Here is a 25,266-nt window from a genome sequence, read left to right as displayed (position 1 = left end):
AGATGGAGGTGTAATTTGCACTTTTCTGTAATTAATTGCTAGTGTAACTGTTTTCAATAGACTTATTTAGGGAAGAGAGAAAGGGAGAGCGTGGGTGTGGCTTATGTGGAGGCAGATGTGTTCATACGAAGATGGGGGAAAAGAGGATGAAAGGGAGAATTACCTGAGTGACTAAATTCGAAGCCTTTCCCTAATTCCCAGTTTAACAGAAGCACAGGTCTGCTTCCCTCACAGCCAAAACTCAGGTTTGTTTGGGCTCTGCTGGAGAAAATGAACTCTCTGAGAGTAACCGCTCTAGACTGTTGTTTCTATAGTGCCGTAGTTTCTTCCCAAACCAGCTGGAGCGCACCTGATGACTCTACAACAAGTAGAGAGTTATGATCCCACTGAGATGTCAGCTGTTCACAGTGGTGACCAGCAGCACATTCACATATCCTGTGTCTGCACACTGCTTTTTATACCTATCTGTGGTTCACTAAGTAATACTGTTTTCCAATGGTCTCATGACAATTACTTTTCCCCAGTGGGTCCCAGCCTTGCAGCTGGTTTATTCAGTAGACTAAAAATTACAGGGTACAAGAGGGCCTGTTAGTCAGAGTAGTACCTAGTAGCAACTAAGGCTATGTACAGACATTACACCTATTATACTTTAAGCACATAAAAGTGCTCTAAAGCCATAGCTAAACAGACATGCATGACTCTTAGAGCACTTTAAAAATGGTGGATCCCACTCTAACCCTTGATGGATGAGTCTACTACCTGTCTGTTAGAGTGCTTTATCTGTGTCAGGTCCTATTGAGAGTTAATTTAGAGTATGATCACTGCCATCCCAGGTGGTCTTGTGCAAGGCTCATTTGCTCTGTACAAGTGCCAGGATGGCCCTGGCCCCAGCCCCTCAGCTGTCACTCACCACAGCCGGTGATAGCCTCTGATCCCAGCCCCACCTCCTCCCTCTAGCCAGCTGTGAGCTGCAGCTGGCTGGGAAAGGAGGGAGGTCTCTTTCCCAACAGCTGCCCTAAACCTTTGTCATGCTTCTGCCTGGCTCGGGGCCTCCAAGGGGAAGGAGTCTGGGGTCCTGCCTCCTCCAGCCGCTGTTACAGTGGCCAGCTGGGGTGGGGGAGCTTGTGTGTGGAAAGGGGCCACTCTGGCAGCCTCTGGGGAGGAGTGTGCAAGTGCCCCCAGGGGCCAGTGGGCAGGCTCCAACGCCTTCCACCCTATCCCCCAGCTGGCTACTGTAACAGCGGCTGGAGGGGGCATGAACTTACTCACCCTTTAACTTTTTGGGTGCCTGTAGACATGCCAGGAGGCCGCTCTGACACACTATACCAGGGGTCAGCAACCCCCGGCACGTGTGCCGAGTATGACACACAAGGCCATTTTGCTTGGCACACCTCCACCAGCTCAGGTTCTAAGCAGCGACTGCCAGCCACGGAGCCCAGGCTGCTGCCAGCAGGCAGCTAGGAGGCTGCAAGCCCTGCTTCAAGCAAACTGGGCTCCATGGGCTGGCTGCAGCTGGGAGGCTGCAAACACCTGCTTCGGGCTCCGGCATGTTGGCACTCCGGCACCTTTTTCGATAGACATTGTGGGTTTTTTGGCACTCCAGCCAAAAAACATTGCCTACCCTTGCGCTATACTTATGCTGCATCGGAGCAGACTTGATTAATTGAGTCTGCTGGAGCGTGCTTCAGTCAGACTCTATGGCTCTTGCATCAGCATCCCTGCAGTTCAAACTAATGGTGGGGGCACTTGAACCAAAGCTCATTCGACGAGCTTTACCTCAAGTACCCCGCCACCAGTTTGAAGCACGGGGATACTGATACACAAGATGCTACATCACTTTTTATTTAGAGTGGCTCTCAAAGTCACTCTAATTAAGGCGCACCCCTCCACACCACACCACACCTCCAGAGCGTGTGTTAAAGCGCCCATAGAGCTTTAAGTAAAGTGCAATAGCTAGAGCACTTCCACCAGGGGCATTTTTAATGTCTGTACTTACCCTAAATCAGGTTCAAGACCCCTAGGTATTCAGTTGTTAACTGAAGCTCTTCTGGGTGGGGACTATTAAGTATTATTCACAGAAATTAGAAGATTGGAAGAACTTAATATTTATTATTGTTTAGGTTATCATAATATCCCAACACAGCCAAAAAAGAAAAGAGCTTGCACTCTTTAAAAATAAATAAATAACTAAAAATAATTTGAGCAATTGTACGTGCCAGTTGGGCATGGAAGTGTGTGTGTGTGTGTGCGGGTTGCATATCTAATTTATTGGAATACCTGTCCAGTGTTCATAACCAAGTGGCAAGCATAAACTCAAAGGTCACAAAAAGACTGAGCTTGGTTAGGTGGATGTTCTGAATATATTAGGTATGTAAAGCAATATCGTGGCCCATCCAAACTAGAATTAGTGGTAATTATTATATAATATGTAATGATGGGATTTAAATGGCTAACACATTTTCTCTGCTGAGATCATTTAGACATGATTCATATAAATGATTAAATTAATAGATCTTCCTCTTTAAGCCTGCTAGGCAGCTTAAACTAGATTTCTCAACAGAGACTGGCCCAGTGAAAGAGTACGAATAGATGTTTAATAGAAATTGAGAGAGGAGTTTCTGGGCTGGTAATGTGGGCTGAAGTTTGAGGACATTTCTACAGTTATCTTTGCTCACAGCAATACTGTATAGTTTAAATATATGTGGGGAGAGAGGGGCAGGAGGGAAACCATCAAGAACTTTGGAAGGTGAAAGAACTCAACTTGCCCTAAAAGAATAGAATAGTAAAATGTACTGGAAGATATGGACTTAAAGGATAACTGTCTACTTAGTTTAGGCTTAAACATTAGTCTTTTCAGAAACCAAAATGGTTTTACAAAACCTAATATGAACAGAAATGTTTTTCTTTTTCCTTCCTTTAAATCAAATTTCAATATGATAATTTTTCCTCCTGTATCTTCAGGACAATCCTCTGCCATGTTGTAAAGTCACATGCAGGAGGATTGTGCTAATTAGTAAGAACAAGGACGTGAAAATGATTACAGGCAGGATTTTCAGAAAAACCTGCTGGGGGGTGGGGGTCAGCTGCCCAAACCCTAGCAAACTCAATGGGAGCTGAACACTTAAACCCCTTCTGTTTCTAAAAATCTTGGTCTACAGTCCAAATAAAAGCACCCTGAGTGAGGATGTGTGCTAGTCCTCTGTGGCTTTTGTGACGCTCTGATTTCTGGATTGCCCTGCAGCTTCCCTGAGTAATTCAAACAGCCCCTGAGAGCCTGTCAAAGTAACAGCAACTTGCCTGGGCTGCCTTATAGGTTGCAGCGTTGCACCAGACTCCTGCAGCGCTGCATGTTTTAGCCTTCTCCCTTACATGCATCCCTGCACGCACACATGACCTCAACACCTCATCCCTTGCAGGTCTTTATGTTGATGGTCTAGAGTAGGTAACCTTGTGGCTGTCGTCTGGGTTCCTACTCAGGATCCGGGGCTTTCACTGCTCCTTGGACTGCTTTAGACTTTTGACCTGACCTAAAGAGGATTTCATCCTCTTTAGGATGAAATCCTCTCACCCTGAGAGCTCAAGTAATTTTCTCAGGATTACCCAGTGGATTACTGCCAGAGAAAGTACAGAGTGGAAGAAAGCTCCTGCTTGCTCTTGTGTTCTAACCACTACCCCACACACCCTCCCTGTAGACCTTCATCATCCCAGTCTCCATCTAGGCTACGACAGGTAAGATGAGACCTCCTGATTTCAAAATTAGCCCCAGGCATTTCCAGCATCTGCTTACTTTATATTAGTCACAATTAATAATCAGGGACAGAACTACTGCTGCTCACCATATATCAGCTGTTCTGCTGGGAAAGGACTGTCATCCTCTAGTTCTCTTTTACTCCGATTGAGAAATTGATAGGTCACCGGTGTCTCAGACTAGTGCTCAGAAGGTATCATATTTATTTTAGTTCCAGCTTTGAATCAGTGCTCTCCACACCATAAAGAATTTCATAAAGAATATTTTGTCTTCATTTTTCATATTGCTTGGAAAAGAACATATGGTAATCCATGTAACTCTATCCCGGAGGGTTACCCAAGTGCTATATACCAAGTGGTTCTTCTATTTTTATTGTTAAATTCATGTTCTTTTCTTATCCTAAATATTCCACTTTTCTGCTTAGGAGGTTAAAAATACCTGAAGCTGCAAGTCTGGCCTATTTACTACAGAATTCATGAGTCATGCACTATACTGAAGTCTTGAAATATCACAGAGGTATTATTCACAGAGTGCTTAGCAAAAGAATAAGGAAATCTGCCCTTCAAGAATTCAGAAGTCAAATGTTTCAGGACAGCTGGTTGTGCAGCTTTATTTTTTTTAGAGAAATATATAGGAGACCTGTCTTTTGCCTCAGATTAGTAAGAAGACCTTTTATGTTGCTCAGAGTTCAATAGTGCCTCTGTTTTGAGAGACTAGGATAGGGATGAGGGAATGTTGCAAGTATCTGTAAGTCCAATTCTGGAGCTCTATTTAAAAAAATAGTGATTATTTCTCCAGATCCAAATTTCACTTTTCCTCCTTTCCTTCAGGGTTGGGTGACATATGAAATACTGAGTCCCTGTTTTAAATATCCCAGAGACCTTTTTTCTCCAGCCTTTTGATGGAATCTCAATATGGAGGGTAGCAATGGGATATCCAGACCTCCACTTCGTAATGTAGTTGTTATTGATGGGTTGACCCAATGAATTTGGATTGGAATATGATCAAATGCAGCTTGCCAGTGCGTGAATAACATGATTTTTCTAAAATCTGGTCTCTCTTAACTGTGGGTTTCCAGATGAATCATTTTTAGATTCATTTTATCCCGAGGCTGAGACTCAGTGTGATAGATTAAGCTCTGTTCCATATTGTATTATCCTTTATTTATCTTTGGAGCAAAATCTCCTATTGAGACTTTTGAAAAGCATTGATTGCCATTGCATGTCACTAGGGTGTGGGCAGCACAAGTGAAAAACAATTCAAAATAGCTTAACCAAACCTAAAACAGCCTAAAAAGTAACATATCTCAAGAAGAATGAAAACTCTCCTTGCAGTTAGACTGTGGGTCAGGGCTCATATATGGGAATGTACTTAGTGTTCCTGCTATAACCTACCATAAAAAAAACTTGGTCTTTCTATCCAGGAGTTATGAAGGTGTGCAGTAGTTGCAGGGAATAGGGAGAAAGCTCTTCAATGGTTTGGACACTAGCCTCGGTCTTGAGATCTCGTTTCTCCAGTACAATTTCATATGGCCTTTGACAAGTCAGCCAAGCTTCATGTGCCTCAGTTTGACACTTTGGGCACTTTTGGGTAATAGAAACTTCCTGCCCCACAGGGCTACTGTGAAAGTAAATTGTTACAGAGCATCTAGCATTTTGGATGGTGATTGGGGCTATGCATGTGCCTTAGCTACACGGAAGGAAATAGCAAAAGAAAATGCTTGAACTAGATGAATAAATACATTTTTAAAAAGTTGAAAATAGGCCCAGCTTCTCAAACTTCAGACCCCCTATCAGACTCTTGCCCCACCTCTAAGTAATCTCGGGTCCCATGAGAAGCACCACTACAGTCAAAGGAAGACCACAGTTGAGTCTCCTGACATAACAGCTTGAAGAATATAAAATTTCTTATGTTAAGATTAGGCATCGGAAGATCTATTTAGGCTCGCAGACAAAAGTAGCATGATCTTTCAAAAGTGCCAAGTGCCGGCAGCTCCAATTCATGTCATTTGGAGCTGTAGGTGATGAGCTTTTCTGAGAATCACAAGGCTTTTGTCAAGATGCCTAAATATAGATTTAGATGTCTGACTTCAGGGTTGAAAATTGCAACCATAGACTAAAACAAATATGTATTTAAAATTATAGCATCTTGTTGGGATGTCTGGAATTAAAACAAAACAAAAAAAAAACCCTTTCTTAATGGGGGAAAAATGATGAAATGTTTTCTTTCAACAGTTGTTACTAAATAGATAACTGGCAGCTTTTTTCATTTTTAAGTACAAAACTATAGAAGAAAAAACTGTCCAAATGGCACCCTTTTACCCCAACAGTTCTCAGTAGCTTTACAGATAGGGTATGCAGGAACCTTCCTTGTAAAAAGGGACAAATTCAGTATGTGAACTTAAAAAATTGCCAAGGCCCTTATGTCAAGTGGTCCTGAGACTGACAATGCGCTGATGGATCTAGGCATCAAAGTGGGAATAAGGAGACTTGCTTTCTGTTCCTGGATATGCCACCTAGTTGTAGATGAGGGGTTGCTCGCATAACCTCACTGTGCCCTCTTCTCCTCATCTATAAGATGAGGATATTGACATTTACATTCCCTTATAAAGTGCTTTTAGATCTATGGATGAAAAGCGCTAAGTAAACCAAAACTCCCAATTAATTTAATTGGAGAGAAGAAGCCAGGTCAATCCTGTAGCTAGGTTCATTTACACACGTCTTAAATTTCTCTTGTCTTTTACCGAACACCCCATTTATTGTGCTAGCATCCATAATATACTCTTTACCCATAGGAGTAAGCTCCCTGGGACAGATTTGGGGCAAATTTATGGGATGGAATGGAAGTAGACGTCTTATGTTATTGCTGCAGCTGCGATCTGCAGAACTATAGGAGATTAGGCTAAAGGCAATGCAGTCTAAGCTGGTCTTCCAGCACAGTTATATGTTTCTCTCTCAACCGCTTAAAATTAACAAGAATCCAAGAAAACCCTTTTTGCTGCAGATCAAGTTCAATACTTTACATGAGTGAAAAAATAAACAGGGGATGCTAGGGTCTTACAGGGTGAATGCTGAAGCCTCAATTATGAGGGGAGAGTCCTAAATCCTTGCACTTCTTGCTACTTGTTTTATGCCTGCAAACAGATTGTTAGAGAGGCAGAGGTACTCGGACCTCTACCACATTTCACCTGAGGGAACAAAAATGCAGGCACGAAGAGCATTTACAAAACACAGGATTCCCACCCCAACCCTGAGGTTTGGAAAATGTAGTGACGTATACATAATTTCTCAGTAAGTCTCTTGATTTCATACTCCTGCAGTTCACTATAGAAAATCCAGCAATTCTGTTTCACGTTGGTAGTTGCTTGTTATTTTAGGGGGGTTTTGTGGGTTGTTTCTTTGGGGGGTGGTGCTTTAGGGTGGTTTGGTGGTCGTGGTGGTAGGGAGCAAGGGAATAACGCAAAAACTCATGCAGTGTTTTGCTGCATCAAGCTAACAACATTGTGTACACAAGAACTAGTTTTGAAAACTTGAGGCACAAATGCAATCCAAGAGCTGTGATCGCCGCACAGCTCAGAGATCAGCAGTAATAAGAAGGCTCTGAATTATCTCTCTTCTGTTCACAAAGCTTGAACTTCATCTGCCTGACTGCCGATAGCTGGTCCTCAGCAAAATGCAGCACCAAATATCAGATGTACGTGTGGCCTATATTGTGTGTAGGGACGGGATGGGAAGCATGCACAGAACAAAGTAGGAAAGAAGCCTGAACACCACAGTTTGCCAGGTGTTCTTGATGGTTTCCTCTCGTAACAAAAATTAAAAAAAAAAAAAATTAAAAATGATTTATGTAATTCCTTGCTTAAGGAGAAAAAAAAAAAGTCAGATCTGTATACTTCCAGCCATCTACAATTTTCCCATTTGGATTACTCAGGTAAAAGTAGAGTGGTGACAATGCTTTTCTGCTCTGTTTACCCCAAGTAACTCAAGGATGTACTGAAAGTTACTATGAAGTTGATTTTTTTTTTCTCTCCCCTCTTGTTTGACTTGAGGGCTCAATTGTTGTAATCTAGCTGGAGAGGAGAAAAAGATCCTCACTGTAGTTGCACCAGGCTCTAAATAAGCAGTTTTTGGATTCAGATTTAACTTCAGACTTTTTAGATTCAGACCCCAGTCACGTTTTCTATTTTGCTCGTTCCCTGTTTGAGAACCGCTGTTGTCCTGCTGTAGCTTACCTGAGGGGCTCACAGGGGAGGTGCATGCAGGCTGCCACAGCCAGACGAAGGTGCCCCACGTGCTTCATGTGGAGCCAGACTGAGAAGGCCTGGGACAGGATCACGCACTCCTGACTGTGTTGAGGTTATCTGATAAACCTAAAGCAGCAAGCACTGTTAACCACCTTTATTTTTTACTTTGATTTATTGTGGGAAAGTTTCAAGTATAAATGGGCAACCTGCTTTTAGTGCTAGTCAGTGGGGGCTGAATTACAGTGGTCTTATAGGACAGGAGGAGATGACTGAGACCCAGTGATATATACTTGAAACTATTCATTCATGTGTATTGAATACATGGTATACATCCACATCAGGGTAGGGTGCAACACCAAACCAACACACTACCTAATGTAACAGTGTCAGGATAAGAAATAGTGGCTAGAGGTCCTGCACTGATCTCTGATGTAGCTCTGACAGTCCTTGGCATTTTAATATCCTCATGAACAGCAAGAATGTGTTGGTTTTAAAGGTCTAGGTATAGGGCAGTATTTATCCCCCTGGAATTTGAACCAGTTTGTTCTACAGAGACTGGGTGTTTCGCATCTAATCCTTTAACCACAAAGCCTCTGTGACAAGATGTCAGTCTTTATGATCTTATGTGGAGTTATTCTGCTGACTTCCACGAAGCCGGGTCACGTGCATCTCATTAGTTCCAACTCAGCAAGAAAACACGCTCAGTGTCTGTCTAAAGTGAGCTAGAGGGAGGGATAGGAAACTCTTTAGCAAAAAACTCTGGGAATTGCTAGCTCAGAATCATGTTGACCCGCTTATAGCTGAAGCCTTGCTTTAGGGTCTCAGTCGCCAGCAGTTAAAAGCTAAGCCTGCATAGAGAAGTAAGCTGGAGAAGACCTCTCTCAGGCTCAGGCCTATTTTTCTACCTGCTTAAATCAGTGACGAGAGAACCAGGCTTGAAGAAATGAGCTGATAAGGTACAGGGTTAAATTTAAGTAGCAAAACTCAGTTTGGGATCAAGTGGTTCCAGTGGAGACAGCTGCTTTGGAAGTTTTTCTTCTCTATTCCCTCTCGCTGCTTCCCTACCACAGCAGTGGCAAAAATCCTGGAGAGCAAGAGGCATGCGAGCAGTGCAATGGGAATGACAGGTTTCTGTGGCAGTTACGGAAAGTGACTCATTCCCAACTTCTGGTTGTTGGCTTACAGCCCAAGGAAAGCATAGCTCGCTACCCAGGAGGGAAGGGGCGGAAAGATATACCATCTGATTTTGGAACTTGAGCTAGGCACGAGTGCTTACAGTTGTTCTCACTGAAATGAATGGGACTTTCCTTGTCAACATCAATGGGAGCGAAGTCGGATCAACACAGAGAGCTTTGATAATCCCACACCAATTTCTAGGAAGTAAACGGGTTCCCTTCCCCAGAATATGGCTTCCTTCGAACACCCTCCTATTAACTGCGCATCTTGTGTATAGGTCTGTTTGGGGCTTGGGAGGAGAGCAGCTGATAAAGATAATGGAGTAATCTTAGATTGATCAATTTAATGCACGTTGACTAAAAAAAAAATCTTCTCCGGGGATCAAAGCTACAAATGATATTCTCTGCTTCTCCAGAAGTGGGGTGGAAAAGAGCTGAGAAAGATAAGTTAGAAAAACATCCAACTCTCTCGTTGTGCATCAGAGACAGATGTATAGTAAAACCTAGTGGTTCTCCAACTAAATATCAACACCTCTCCCTGATCTACAACATAAGCCTAGAGTAAATCCTTTTTATTTCCAAGGATTTTGCTCTGAATTTGAAGGAAGGCAATGGTGATTAGATACTGGTGGTGTGTGCTTTTATTTATATAGTTTCAAATATTCCAAAGAAAGATTTTCCCTTTGTGCCTGCCTACAAAAGACTTGGGCATCTGGCAATTTTCAAGATGTGTGGAGCAGGTAAAATTACATTTTTGACCAATTGCCTTAATAGTATTAAGACAGCATATGGTTGTCGCGTGTCAACTGCTGTGTATTAATTTTTTATGATCACTAAAACATAACTCCAGTCAAGTCAACCGAGTTATTGTTGACTTTTTTCCATCGTTAAATTTACACTGAGATGAGAATATGGCATTCAGTTTTATTTTTTCGATTGGATAACAGATAAAAGTACAAATAAATAGACATCTGTAATTGTATTCCGCTCTGCCACTATTTTCTATTCTCAAATATGCCCAAATTGTACTTTTAATTATGTTTTTCTATTCTAAGAAATTCAAGAAAATCATTCATGAGATCCCAGAATGTGTATGTGTGTGAAAACCAGACAGGGATGCCCATCTCCAATAAACTGGTTTTCCAAGACATTGCAGTGCTTCTTAACCAGGGCACCAGGTGCCTTGAGATCCTTTCAAGGGTGCCTCTGGGTGCCTCATAATGTTAGCAGTGTTAGGTGTGCAAACATGATTCACACGATGAACCCAGAGATTTCAAATAGCAATCCACAGTCTTCAAAACATTCTCACTTGCTCTATTTGTCTGTAGTCAGTTCTGACTTTTCATTTGTTTCTTGATATTTTCTGAGGGGTGCCTCAAGTCTATCTTGCCTTGAATCTAAAAAGGCTGAGAATCACTGATGTACTGTATTAGACAGGAATGTTATATATTTATATATTTCAACTCCGGGGGTGGTGCTGCTTTTTGCAAGACTATCCTTAACAGAAATTTAGTCAAGCTACTACGCATCAGGAGGCTGGATTAATAGTAGGGCACAAATGTGTTTCAGTATTTGGCAATGGATCAGACCTACCATGAAACATGTAGTAAAAGAAGAGACTATTCGGTTACTTACATGGGAAGAACGTATTATCTCTATACAGGTTGCAGCTGCCTGGTATCTTTACTGCATAAGAAGAAAGGGAAAAAAAAACATGGCCACAGTTGGCCCTTTCTTTGATGTCACTACTCAGAGCACAGAGTACACGTGCGTGAAGGCTGAATTAATCTCTTAGCCTTAGAGATTAAAATATGATGGTGGTCATTAGAAATGAGTTGCTAACCAGGGGGAAAAGAATTTCCAATGAAAACAAGGCAAGAAACAATGGCTGGGAGTTAGAGAAAGGTCACAACGTCCTAGCGTTTGATGAGCAGGGGCATGGGGTATTGCTCAGGAGCATGGTGCACTGGTGGAGTCCAAGGAGATTGAGGGGCAGAATGCACTGAATTAAACTTCACTCCACCAGGCCTTTATTTCCATGAGTACCATCTCCACTTACATTAGTATTTTTTCGTCCTCGGAGGAACTGCTGTCATCTGTGCTGAGCTTTCACCTTAAACATTTCAGGGCAAAGACTGCTTCTCCACATGTTTGTATAGTGCCCACTACACCACGTTTTGGTGCTACCAATAAGGCAACTTAAAAATAATGTGTGGTTCTAGACTTAACCTGGATGAAATTAAGGTTTTTGGTTCATTTTATGAAGAGACAGGGTGCCTGCCCCGTTCCCTCAATAGAGTAAAGAGCTGCTGTTTGAAGTTTGCCTCCTTTTTTTAGAATTATGTCTCATTTGAAATGAGAAAACATAAAACTCATCCTATTTTTTTTACCCTAAATTTGTCTTGTTCCTGGAGTTTCTCCTTGGGGGTGGGGGAATCCCAACTTAAATATTCTCTTGTGTCTGCTGTATAACCTGAATTGCAGTAAATGAGTCGCATTCAATCTGGCTTGCATCCTAGGAGTCAGCAGCATAGTACTGCTTCTTCAGTCCTCGGCCGTCCAAACCCTAACCACACGTCTCGGGTCTTGCTGGAAGCTAATTAACAATTTCGAGTCAGAATTATCACAAATATCTTAATAACTAATAATGGAAAACTGATTCACGGTTGAGACTTGTTTGAGGAGCGTAGGAAGCGAGGGGCTGGGGGATGGGGCAGCAGAAGGAAGAGAAAGAAGTGCGCAGAACATTGCTCACCAGAGTTAGACTCCTAAGGGCCTCCAACCTATTTAAAAAGGATCATCACTCATCAGCGCCATCATCATTATCTGCTCTATCAGGAGGAGGAGGAGGGGGGAGGGATAATCAGCAAGGGATGATCAGCTTATCACTGAGCTCTTCATTTCAGTGCTTAAACTGCAGGACTCTTTCTGGAGATAATTCATATTTTATCATTAAAACTGCTGATCCTAACCCTCTTAATATATGGGTATTGCTTGCGCACGCTCATGCATGCATGCGCACGTACAGGCACACACGCGCAACACGGTAAAACATAACGCGCCTATTCAATGACTTTAAACTAGTTTACCTCATCGCAGCTTTACTCCCCTCCCCACCACTTCTCTGCCATCACAGAAGCTGCTTGTACACGGCGCACAAAATCTATAAACTCTTTCCAGGAATACAAAAGCATTCTCTATGATGTTGATAAGAAACAGGACAGTCACTCTCCCCTGACATATTTGTTCTTTAAAAACAAATCAATGGTGCAGGGATTTGGCACCTGAATGCAGAACAACGGCTTGATGAGGCAAAGATTGTCTTCATTAAGGACATTAATATTCATAGAGAGTAGAAAATCTGACACAAGAGAGGACTCACTAACCTTTTCTCATATTAGATTTTTACTTCTTAACACAATTACAGTCCGGCAATGACTTAATTAATGCTGCTTTTCGTCAGACTGCTTTAAAGAGCTGTCAATTTGGTCCTGCAGAGGCTGTCAGTGAAAGAGACAGACAGTCATCTAGGCTAAAAAGACACAGGAAGAAATTCAAACACTTAATAACATTCAAAGTGCTATGCAAAGTCACATATCAACCTCTATTAAGGCGAGTTTTTGTCTTCCCTCTTTTCCTACTTATGCTAATATTTTGCAGGTAAAATGGGGGCAGTTGGCAGCTTCTGTTTCTGAGATAGAGGACAGGAAATAGAAAAAAAAAGGTATCAAACCCACTGGGTCCTAATGTCAGGGTACTAGATATAGTTCAAGCCTTCTATAAAAATGGAGAAGGGCTAACAACGCAGGTTGAGTATATATCTTAAATTAAGGCCTACTCAGTACAGGTTGGAGCCCTGTCATTACCATATCTTATTTGCGATGTGTCTTTACCCAGGTCATCATGACATTTAACTAGGAATAAAGCACTTTCTTGAAGAACAGGTGGAAGGGACGCTGTCATCACCAGGGCTGTAATTTTTTAAAAATACATATTTAGGTTTTTGGTTTTTGGTTTTTTCCCCCAAATATTTTTCCGAGTTATTTTGTGTTTTTGGTCAATTCAAAGAAACTTCTTGTCTCTGGAGTATATTAACTGGCCACACAACAGAGTGGCCCCAATCTCCAGTCTGAATACCGCCCCAGCCTTTTAAAAAGTTCATCTGCTGATCTTTACTGACGGAGTAGGTAGGTTTAGTAGATGTGCAGCCAACTCTTGAAGCAGCACCTCTTATACATGGGGCTGCTTCAGGGCCTAGTCACACCAAGGTAATGTGTGGGGAACTGCTGTGCCGTGGGGGGGCATGAGCTTCTGTGGGGGCTGGTTGGCAGTCCTCAGATGAGGGGCACCTTGGAGAAACCATCCTCTGGCCCTTTATATCTGCATGCATGGTCTGACTCTGGATTCACATCCCGGAGTAATTTCTCCTACAAGGAGGTATCCACCCTAACTTCCACTTTGCACCCTAACACAAGTAATGCAGACCTACCAGTTGTTTTGTAGAGGATTGTCAACAGATCACTTTTCTAGAAACCATGCAACTCACCAGGTCTGTCTTCCTAATCGTATGACCTCATCATTATAGCATGTGAGCAGCTGGCAACCATTGGAAAAAATATTTTTGTACATCTCTGCATAGTAGGGAAATATTATTCTCCCCATTTAACAAATAAAGAATGGAAATCTGGAGATATTACTACAAGCAACCCACAAGCACCTCAGCTGGAAAATGAAGAACTGGAGTTTTATATCCCAGATCCCACATTTGAACTCCAAAAGCTAGACTCTCTTTCCTCATATGAGTCTCACCATGAGATTTATTTATCTGAATCCTGCTCAGATTGATGGTGATGGAAGTTGTAGCCATCCAACAGTTGATGAGTGAGCAAGAAAAATGACTGGGTGACCTTAGTCCAGTCTCCAAGGGACAAATAGCTGTGATCACACCAGCACCTCATATCACACTGTTCTTGGAAGACTTAAAAGTGTCCAGGGATTGAATGATCATGGGAACTGAATAAATAGTCCTTGATCCGGTTATAATTGTGGAGTTTGTCATAAAAGCCCTGTGTGACTCGGTGCACTTGTCATGCAACTTGGACTGAATCACCTGTGCTGGGTTTGCTGCCAATCTATAAGCCCGTGAGTTTGGTCCTCCATTTCTGTATACTAGTATCACATTAACGTAATTCTGGTTTTATAACAGCACAACTCCAAGGACGTAAACCAGGTGAAAAAGTGAAGAATTAAGCCTAACTACTGCATTAATGTATAGCTATTCTGTCATTAAACAAGGCAAGCAATGTAAAACAAAAACGTGAACAAATGTTGTCCATGTCACGTGCTGCTTCTTGAAGCAGAACCATCCTACCATACTACCCCTTCTATAAATGTACCCAGGTCAGTCTTAAAACAATTCGTGTTCTTTTCCTTTATTACTTTGATTCAAAGACCGTTCCAAAACTTGACTCTTCTGATAGTTAGAAATCTTTTAACCCAGTGCAGTGTTTTGCAGTAAAAAAGCTCTCATTGTAAAAAGGTGATTATATCCGGTCTCAAACTCCATTTTGCTAAACTGAACCAGCCAAGCTCCTTTAATCTGCTTTCACCGTTTGCCTTATGTTTCCTGGCCAGCACCCTCTTCTGGAGGAGGCAGGGGTAAAAAAAATAATTCTGCCAAGTAAACTTCTGCTAATACTTTTATTGTAACTTGGAAAATATTTCCCTTTTTTTAAGTTCTACTAAAACTCTTCTGTCATGTGACCTCAGGCTTAATAAGGTGATCGTGCTCAAAATGTTAGGTTCCTCAAAGTGCATTTCTAGGTAGAAGCATTGCCCACCCGAGCAGCTACCTACCACTCGGAGGTAGCAGGATCCAACAATTGACAGGGAGGACAGGAATGAGGATGACTGGATTTCTGTTTCTTACTTTGATATTGGTTCAGTATATGAAAGAGGGCACATCAGTATGTGTCTGTACTTCAAGTCTATATCTGCACTATGAAGATGATAATGATCTCATTTATAAAATATTTAAAATATTTGGATATAAAAGCATACGTAAGTGGAAATGCAGTAGGAGAGGCCTGCTTGTGTTTAACAATGCCATGTTCAGAAGGGTTACTAGAGGCATAGTTTTTATATCTGGCATGCTATTTGCCTGGACCTTTGAAAATGTGGCTAATAAATTATTTACATTTTCTTTTTGGTAAACACTCTAATTCTCATCTGGAAAATGCAATTTAAATTGGGCCACAAATGGGACCACGTTTTGTGTAAATAAGACCATCCATTTAAGTAGTCTGTCTCCTCCAGTCTGCAAGTTTCAAGAAAACACAGGCAGATCCTGAGAGTTGTCCTGAGGAATATCATGGGCACTCTTTCCATCCTGAGGAAATCTTGTTCACTTTGCAGAACAGAAGCCTTAAAGATTTGGACTGAGCTGCGCTGCACAGTTGTAACATGTTCACAGAACTATCTTGTTGACAGGTGCAGAATTATAGATTTGAGTCCATTAGCTAAAAGGATCCCTTTCTAGCCTTTCCTTTTTTTCTCACCTGTCCATCAAATGCATCATGCACGTCTGTCAGTCTGTCTGTCTGTTTGTCTTTTAGCAGTTGTCCTGTGGCTAAACTATAAAGGATGAATGAACAGAATTAAATTAGAACTTTAAAGATGGTTCAGAGTTCAGCTCACTCTTATTGATGCCAACAGGAGTCTTCCATGGGAGTTGCATTGTGCTGTCAGAGTAAAAGGAAAAAGAAAAGGGGGGATGTGGAGAGTTTTTTTTCAGCAGCACTTTTGTATCTAATTTAACACTGTCTCAGTTACCAAGAGGAGGCACATATCTATAACGACTAACTCTGGACTTCATCAATTGAATGCAGGTACTCAGACTGTATATGCAATGGCAGGGATTAATTTCCTGGGTAAATTAACAGCACGTTGTTTTTAAACTTTCAGCAAGGGAGAACAAACATTTTAGGTCATCCAATTCTGGTGTTTTATCCCCTAATGGTTAGAAGACATTTCCTGATATCCAGCCTAAATCTTCCTTGATTTCTTTTTGTCCTTCCCCTTGTGTGGTTCTCACTCCCACGAAGATCAGCATCCAGCTGTAACAATCTTACAAGATGGAAGAGCACTGCCCGTCTCTCCCCGATCTTTTCTGTTCCGGACTTAGCAAGCCCAGTTCCTTCAACCCTTCGCTTACGGCTCATGCTTTCAATCTCCTCTCGATTCTCTTTGGTTTGTCTCCTGTCTTTCATAAAGGATGTAATATTTATCTGCATATTTCTAAAAGTATGGTGACCAAAACTGAAGACAGCAGTCCAGCTGAGGCCTTACCCAAGGAATTATTTCTTCCTGTTTTTTACATGTCAATGTACAATCCTGTTGATTTATCCCAGAATAAGATTCAGCTTTTTTTGCAGGAGCATCCCATGGTTGGCGCATTTGAGTTTGTGATTCACTTTGACCAACCACCCCCGTCTCTTCCCCCACCTCACACATGCACATTTTTCTGCTTTTGTACATATTCCCCATTTGGTATTCGTGCTTTTGATTTTTCCTTTCCAAGTATAGCAATTCACATTTACCTTTATTGAATTCTAGCGTCCTGATTTCAGACCTTCTTCAATTCCCCGTGATCGTTTTGAGGGCTGCTTATGTCCTTCATAATGTCTACAAACTCAACCCCACACCCCCCATTTGGTGTCATACGCAGCTTTATAAAATATGCTCTCTATTCCACATAATGTCAAATATAGTCTCACAGTAGGTGTAGCACTAAGTAGTCAATATTCCCCAAACAGTGTGAGATGATGGATCAGAATATTATGGGCAGGCTTTAAAAATAAAAATTCATATTGTTTTCTGCATTGATACTGGTCAATGTTCTCAGATAGATATGGATGATTTTTGTTGCAATAAGGAACAATTGTTGGGGGGAGAATCTTGTTCCTGTCTTCTCCCTCGTCCTCCCCCCCACCTCCACCCCCCAAGTAGTTTGTGCCTGAGCCAAATATAATCAGGTTTGGCTCACTTGTAGGAATTAGCATGACTGAAAAGTATGCCAGATTTCAAAACAATTTCTAACAGTTTCTGTGATACTGTGTAAGCAACTGAAAATTGACATGTTGTGTTGTGCCCAAGTCAGCCAACTGCTGTCACTGAATAATTAGATTTTCTAGCAGAAGAAGGAAAGTTTTCTAAACAAATTTTTCTAAACAAAATTATTGGGAAATAATGCAGAAGCTGTTTTAAATAAGTACAGGCTCAAACGCCAGGATTTATGCCCTGAGGATATTGAAGAAGTTTGGATCTGTGCATCTGGATCAAAAATGTGTGACTCTAAATTTGAAAGAAGCATAAATGAGCTGCATGTGTGCATACATGTTGCAGTGTATGTCTCGTGCAGCTGGAAGTGGATGTTTTCAGTGGATATAGATGTGACTGAAGTCTCTTTTGCTAATATATACAACAGAGCTAACTTTTCTAATACATGTATTCCATGTGGAATATTCATTCAAATAGCGAGATCAAGGATCAGCCATGGGCTAATTATAGCTTGATCTACAATATGAATTACAAAGTCTTGCATCTCTATAAATGGAGCACTAATGTGGAGTAAAACAGTTCTGGTTCATTAGACCTTAGACATATTTTACTCTCATTTTGCATTAGTGTAAATTCTTATATTTACTTAGTGCTCACTAATTCTAAGTCTCCGTTGTTCCTTGTGTAAAGTGCCACAGTTGGCATGACTAGATTTGACTGTGTTCATGTCATTCAGGCCTTATACACGTATTGTGTTCATGTCATTCTGGTCTGGTCTGTCATAACCTCATGGAATTACGCCGATTTCTGTAGGATGAAGATTTGGCCGGCTGACTAAAGAACTAGCAAAATGAATGCAATACAAGAATTGAGAGTGAAATCAGAGCAAGTGAGAAGGAAAGGGAGTTCCAGAAAAAAAATATTACAAACTCATTCTAGAAAAAATACCGCAAGCTCTTTCCTCGTACACCAAGGGCACAATGCTTTCCATGGACTAATTACCTTACATGGCTAATAGCTCATAACTACCTATCTATGGGCATTTTTCTCCACCTCCTGTCTCATACCACTAGCCAAGCAGTCCCTTCCCCTTTTCCCAAACTCACACTTAATTGTATCCACCTTCTCCTCCTTATCAACATCAAAAGATGTATAAACCCACGACTAGTTCATAGGGAAATTACTGGTTAGTTTAGCTGACACTCCAAAAGCAAAATCAGTCCAAAGAAAACTGTGGTGTCAACAAGATTTATCATCATTGTGTCAGTAGCAGGACTGGCCCAGGACATATACAAGAGGCAAGATATTTGAAAAGGCTTTTGGGTATCCTAGATTCATAGATGGTTAGGGTCAGAAGAGACCTAAATAGATCATTGAGTTCGACCCCCTGCCCTGGGCTGGAAAGAGCACTGGGGTCAGATGACCCCAGCCAGGTGCTTGTCCAGTCTCCTCTTAAAGACCCCCAAGGTTGGGGAGAGCACCACCTCCCTTGGAAGCCCATTCAGGATTCTGTCGACCCTTACCATAAAGAAGTTCTTACTGATGTCCAACCTAAATCTGCTCTCGGTCACTTTGTAGCCGTTAGTCCTAGTTACCCCAAGGGCTTCCCTGGTAAACAGAGCATCTCCTATTCCTTGCTGCTCCCCGCCCCCAGTCAGATCACCTGATGAAAGAGCTATTTTATGGCCAAAAGCTTGTCCAATGTGTGGTTCAACAAAAGATACCACAAAATGCCCTTGCCTCCTCCAACATCGTGTCACACTCTTTTCTTTTAGACCCCATCTTTTCTCCTCATGTTCTCTGGATTGAAAATGCTTCGGGGCAAGACTGGGGTAACAGTGGCAAAAGCATTCATAGTTGATTTAATTATGCTGTTACTGAAGTTCATACTAAAATTGCCATTAATGTACGTGGGAGTAGGGTTAGGTCGATGCCCTTTTTGAAAATCCAACCCACTTTCTTTAGATTGAGTGTAAAATGCCACGTGCTATTTCTACAACACAAAGGAAAGATAAACAAGTCCTCCCAGTTCATCTAAAGATGCATATATAAACCTATATTAAATCCAAGGTTAATGATTGCTTTCCCGCTTTATTGGATGCAGGGAGCACTTTCTGAGGAAAACCTTCAGTGAGTGCAATCAGTTTTCTTCATAGGCTCTCAAGGAATAGCAGCCAGTGGTTTTGATCATTTTAGACTGGGACATACTGCAAACACAATGTGAGGGAGGGCAAAGTTCTGGCTCTTTGAGTTTGCCGATAACAATCAAAAACCTTTTATTTATTTTTTTTCAAGGAGGAAAAAAAAAAAAAGGGAAATCATTTTGTATCCATAACAACCCTAATTTGACTTGGTCTTACAGAGAGAAGAAGTAGCTTCCCACTCATTAGCACTTTGTAGTGATCCATTCCCTGGCTGAGATGGAAGAAGCTTTAAATCATTTGGGGGAACGGTGAGGGAAAAAGAAAAAAGAAGCTTTTTGAACCCTGGAATGTAAATTTGCAGACAATTATTCATTATTAACTGCCTGAAGCATCACACCTCCCTCACCTTTGCTGGAACGTCTGAACATTAGGGTAAACAACACAATGCTGTCTTATCATAATGCGGTCTGCTTCACTGCAGCAAGAACTTGTCAGAAACAGATTGTGATGTTGACTTCTCAATAGGGGAAAAAAAGGGCCTAAATTAGACTTCTATAAAAAGAATATTGCATATTTATTTCCACAATAACACCAAGGAAAAACGTTAGTCAAGAAGCAAGCAATTGGGTGAATAAATAAGCTTGTCTTTGTTCTCATCAATTAAGTTATTACATCAGTTGGAAAACCAGTGAATTATAATACAGATGTTTAATGAAACACTGCTGTGCCTATAAGTCAAACTCCTATTTTGTGGTGTGATTTTGGCTGCATAGTTTTGTGTGTGTTAAACCGTATTTATTAGCTGATACCCATTATTATTTTGAGCAAGGTATAATTCAGTTGTCAGGCTCCAGCTCTGGAAAGGAGATTTAATCAGTGAGAGCCCGCTTTGCTGCTGAGCATAAAACAATGCGGGTTTCATGAAGCAATCACACCAGTGTGAAAAAATGGGATTAATTAGTATTGTACAAGAACAGGCAGCATGCTCATTAAAACCTTGTGAGCTGCCTCTTGATAAACTGCCACTTGATAGGGCCGCATTAATGTGACAAGGCAAAGACTTTATTTCCAAATCCTTTCTGATTATATCTCACTTTTAAGTTACCTGAATTGACTCTCCAAGGCTTTTGGAATACAAAGATCAAAATTGCAGCAAGAGATCCCCAAGACACCTGGACAAAGGAGCCATGCTCAGATAGCAAGGCTTCAAAAGACAACTTTTTTTTTTGAACTCCCATTCAAACATAAATCAATAGCTGTACAATGAGGCAGCTCCAAAGGTGGTAAATTTGCATTTACGCTCAGCAGGTTTGGCTGAAACTAATTTGACGATTGGCAACCACCTTAATGAATCCCATATACAAATTCTCTGCATATCTGTTTACCAATTACTTCATATGTTTGTAGATATATGAAGTCTTATGAATATTCGTGCAGCTGCAAATATGCTCTTAGGCAAGGGGAAAAAATAGGTAGGCACTCCTCTCTGCACATCTGTTTCATATACTGTAGGTTTCTGTGTGTCCAATGACAAACTTGTGGTTATATTTTTCTTTTTCTTTTTTTCATTCTTTCTTTAGAAATGTTTGCAATATAAAAATGTAGATTTCCACTAGTGGATTTGTTTCTACATGACAAAACCTAATAGGAGATATGCCTGACTAACAACAGTAAATGTTGGATAGGATGTATTTTTGATCTTGTGTGTTATTTTCCTCTAGGCATAATGTTTTATTCCTTCCTGAATTTGTAGCATTTCTGATGATTTACTTGCACACCAATCTTTCCTTTCATTTTTTCTTCTTGGCTCTTGTGAATTAGCAGCTACAATAAAATCAAATTTGAACTTTTAATAGTTAACCAAATCTATAGTCTGTTCCATGATGCAGAGGTGCTCCAAGATGCTGACATTGTATGTAAGGCAATTGTAATGCAATACAGTTATCTGTCAGCATGTATTTGTAGGTGTGGAAAATGCCACTCAGAGAACAAAGATCTCGTATTCCCTGAAGCTTTTCCCAACTATTTTATTTTTAAGCAAAAACATCTTGTTAAATCTCAACACCATATTAAATTAATGCTATCCACCATGAAGTCTGAGTATTCAGTTACCAATTATAGATTGTTTGCAATTGTACTTGTATAATTCCACTCAAAGCTACCAGTCCAAGGCTTCAGACTAAAGGCAAGGTACCTGAGCTGGCTAGATACGCATGAGCACAATACTTTACAAAGTGATGTGTTGCAATATTATTAATTTAAACCCTAAGATTTCATTGTTGTGATCTGGACTGCATGATGTAATGCAAGATGACAGCCATTGAATTAATAGAAAATGGGATTCATCTCTTGAAATTTCACACAAAATAGAAGCACGAGAGACAGACAAAATAAAGAGAGATGGATAGACAGACTGATAAATACCACTAATATTTTAAAATTTAAACTGAATGGGTGTGACAATTTTAAAGTACTAATGGTATTTATCAGCAGTGTGATGGCAGAGGAATCACTCGCGCAATCTCTCGTTGATTGCTTTGTTGAGCAAGTCAGTGAATATTTTACACTTTGTTTCTTTTATTTTAGCAAATGAACTGCCTGAAGCTAATGTAGTGTAAGTGGAAATTTCAAGCACCAATGTCTACTGCATGATTCAATAATAGAAACTTTCTTCGCTTCCCAGCTCTGTAGCATAGTCTAGTGGTAAACTCCCTGATCCCTTCAGGTAGTCACGTGGCTGATTTATAATCCTTTAGCCTTGGAAGAGGTTAGCTAGGTAGTTTAAATCATTGGTTTTCTCTAATGAACTGGGATCAGGGAGAGAGTATCACATTATAAAGGCTGTATTTGGTTTTTACTTATGCCCTACAGACCACTTCTCCACAGCTTTGTTTTTTTTTTTATACTTATTTTTACCCAAAGTGCTATTTTACACAACTGTGTCCTTGAAAATAGAGTGAAATGAGCATTCTTTCTCCTTATTGTGCATGTTGGGGGAAAGTGGAATTAGAGGGGGAGGAGGGTTAAATCCAAGAATAAATACCAAGATACAATGTAAAAGTTTCTTATCTCGATGAAGAACTTTGACAGGACTAAATGCAGCTTTTGGTGATAGAAGCGGTGAATAAGAAAGAACTTGAAAGAATTTGAGTTTCACACCGGGACAGAAGTTGAAAACTGAGAGCCAGTGGACAACGCAGCCAGGTGGAAGGACAAAGACCTCTAAGTAAATGATCTTCTGGCACTGTAAGTAAGTGAGTGGACAGTTAGCCATGGAAGTTTTACAACACCTACCTGCCCTTCCGATGTCAGGCAATAGAGCCAAAGGTTTGAGTAGTAACTAGCAGCCACAGGGGCAGCAGAGAAAAATGACAGAGTCAAATCTTCAGGCTTCTAGCATATTGTGCTGGGTGCAGGAGGAGGAAGAGTCCTGGCTGTTTGTAACCACCTTTACTTTTGAAAAAAGTCAAGAAATAAAATTAAATATAATACTGTCCAAATTTGAGGAGTACTGAGTGATAAAAAAGAATGAGCCCCTTGAAAGACACAGATTTGATGTGCACAGGCAACAGAAGGAAGTATAGATTAGTAGGTTAGTGAACTAAAGGGTGTGAGTACGAACTGTCCTTTTGGGAACTTGACAGAATCTCTGATTAGAGATCAGATTATTTGTGGCATTGCAGACACTGCATTATAAGAAAGGCTATTGCCTGAGGGAGTCTTGTCCCTAGAAAAGACTGTCTAAATATATAGGGCAGCAGGAACTGTGAAGGCCCAGGCTGCAGAGCACCAAAAGGGGTCATCCACACAGTAGGTGTGAAAGAAAGCCACCACACAGGGTAAAATTTTCCGTTTGTAAGGAAAGTGATAAATTATTCACCAATTGTGGAAGGCAAAATGACCCCCAAAGTTGTGTGGCATTTGGAAAGCTCTGTTCTAAGTGTAACGAAAGGAACCATTTTGCCATGTGCTGCAGACCCCAAACACAAGTGCATACACTTGAGAGCATACCGCTATTTTAGATAGATATGGTAGAATCAAGCAAAATCAAGGAGAGGGGCTGGATTGTATCAGTAGAAGTGCAAGGAACAATGATTTAGTTTAAATTGGACGCTGGAGCTCAAGTTAATATTATATAGAAAGTTAAAATTAAGACCAAAAGTAAGTCCAACAAACATCAAAATAACTGGCTATTTGGGAACAAGTATCCCAGTGAAAGGGAGATGTATTGCTAACGTCCAATATAAATCAGAACATAGAAACTCCCATTCATTGGTAACACCAATTTTAGGTCTGGTAGCTTGTGAGAAACCACTCTAGTTAAATGTGTGCTTGCAGTAGAGGAAGATATAACATTCATGCCTCCTTATGACCCTTTTGGCCATCGCAGCCCAAATCTGGACAGTTTTCTTAAGAAGAAACCGACTATTCCAAAACACAAGCAGCAACCATGTTCTTACAGGAAAAAATGTAGCTACAAACACAAATGCAAATATTATCTCACAGAATGAGGAAATCTCCCTCAGTAGTCTGAAACTCCTGAGTTTTGTGCTACCTGAAGAAGCACAGCTGCTAGAAATTCAGGTCAGTTGGATCCCAGGATAAAGACACAAGTCTATCAAAATTTAGGGTGAAAAGTTTCCCACCAAAAAACAAGTTGGAAAACTGGATCTGTTATTTTGCTGGTCTGAAAAAAAGTGAGTCCCAGAAACTTGTTAGAAGAGCTGCAAAAAAAACCGAGGCAGGACAGTAGGTGGTAAAGACTCACCTCAGAGTGAAGTGCTAGTAACCTGTCCTCTGGAGGTGGGTGTTGATTGATTTTTGTATTTATTAATCGATTTTTGTACTTATTGTTAAGAGGGAAGCTGTGATGATAGAAGTTGTAATTTGGAGACATTCCTTTATTTGGAAGACCATGGAAATTGGGAGGTGGTTCCTCAGGTCAGGTCAGGTCAGTTAGAGAGATTAACAACTAGAAGTTGGCTTACTGCCTGACAAAACAGGTTGCCATTTAGTTCTTCTCATGCTTGTATGCCTGTCTTTACTGTATTGTGATCACTACATAGCTCTCACATATATGTGAAACCCTAGTACCAGTGCTTAGATAGTATTGAGGTGGGTATACTGGAAATGTTGAATTGATATTAGATGGGGTTTCATGGGTACAAATGGAAGCAGGCTTAGATCCAGCTTCTTAACTGAATGCTTTTAAAAGCTTGGGGGGGGAACGTGTGACTAAAGGAACCCCCTAGACAGCTCAGGCTTGCTCAAGTAGCACTTACTTAGTAGATTACCATAGCTGGTGCTGACCTTGACAACACGATGATATTTTCATGTAGATATATTCTTTTCAGCCAGTTATCTCCAATGGGTTCAGCAGGGATAGACTTTTCCTCCTCATCAGGCATGCAACCAATTTGTACTTGAAGGTATATTATTTATGGCCATTGGAAGGATGAGATCTTTTCTCTTGCTAACAATATATGAATGACTTTCTCCTCCCTGGTTAAGTACAGACAGTCAGAAAGCACAAGGCTGAATGGATTCAATCTTTGCAGGTTAGTCTAAACTGCAGAGATGAAACTGAAGCATAAGTGAACAGAGATTTACCTTTGATTTAGGAAATGCAGCCACAAGCCTGCAGTGGCTTAAGCCAGAAGCCAGGGGGCACTAGAGAACGGCTCTCTGGCTGTGTGTTCACTTCCTCTTCCTGCTGCCCCAGAGGTCTATGAGATTTGCAGTCCAGAATTACAGCAGCAAGACGATGTGGTGTTGCTCATCACTTCCTCTTCCTGCTTCCAGGCGCCTGTGGGATTTGTAGTCCACAGTTGCAGCCAGCAGTAAGTTTGAGTGGGGGAAGGGGTGTTTACCCCCCACCCTGGCCCCAGACCCCAGCTG

General features: G+C 41.1%; 1 long non-coding RNA gene across 1 annotated transcript in view; it reads left to right on the top strand.

Moving 5' to 3' along the window:
- Window positions 1–25,266, top strand: part of LOC109318724 — a 77,422-nt gene that overhangs the window by 48,574 nt on the left and 3,582 nt on the right. The gene's annotated exons all lie outside the window — the stretch shown is intronic.

Source organism: Crocodylus porosus, unplaced genomic scaffold, assembly GCF_001723895.1.
Source record: "Crocodylus porosus isolate Cpor-Errol unplaced genomic scaffold, CroPor_comp1, whole genome shotgun sequence".
Lineage (NCBI taxonomy): Eukaryota > Metazoa > Chordata > Crocodylia > Crocodylidae > Crocodylus > Crocodylus porosus.
The sequence above is the reverse complement of the archived record's forward strand: the minus strand, read 5'-3'. Positions and strand labels throughout refer to the sequence as shown.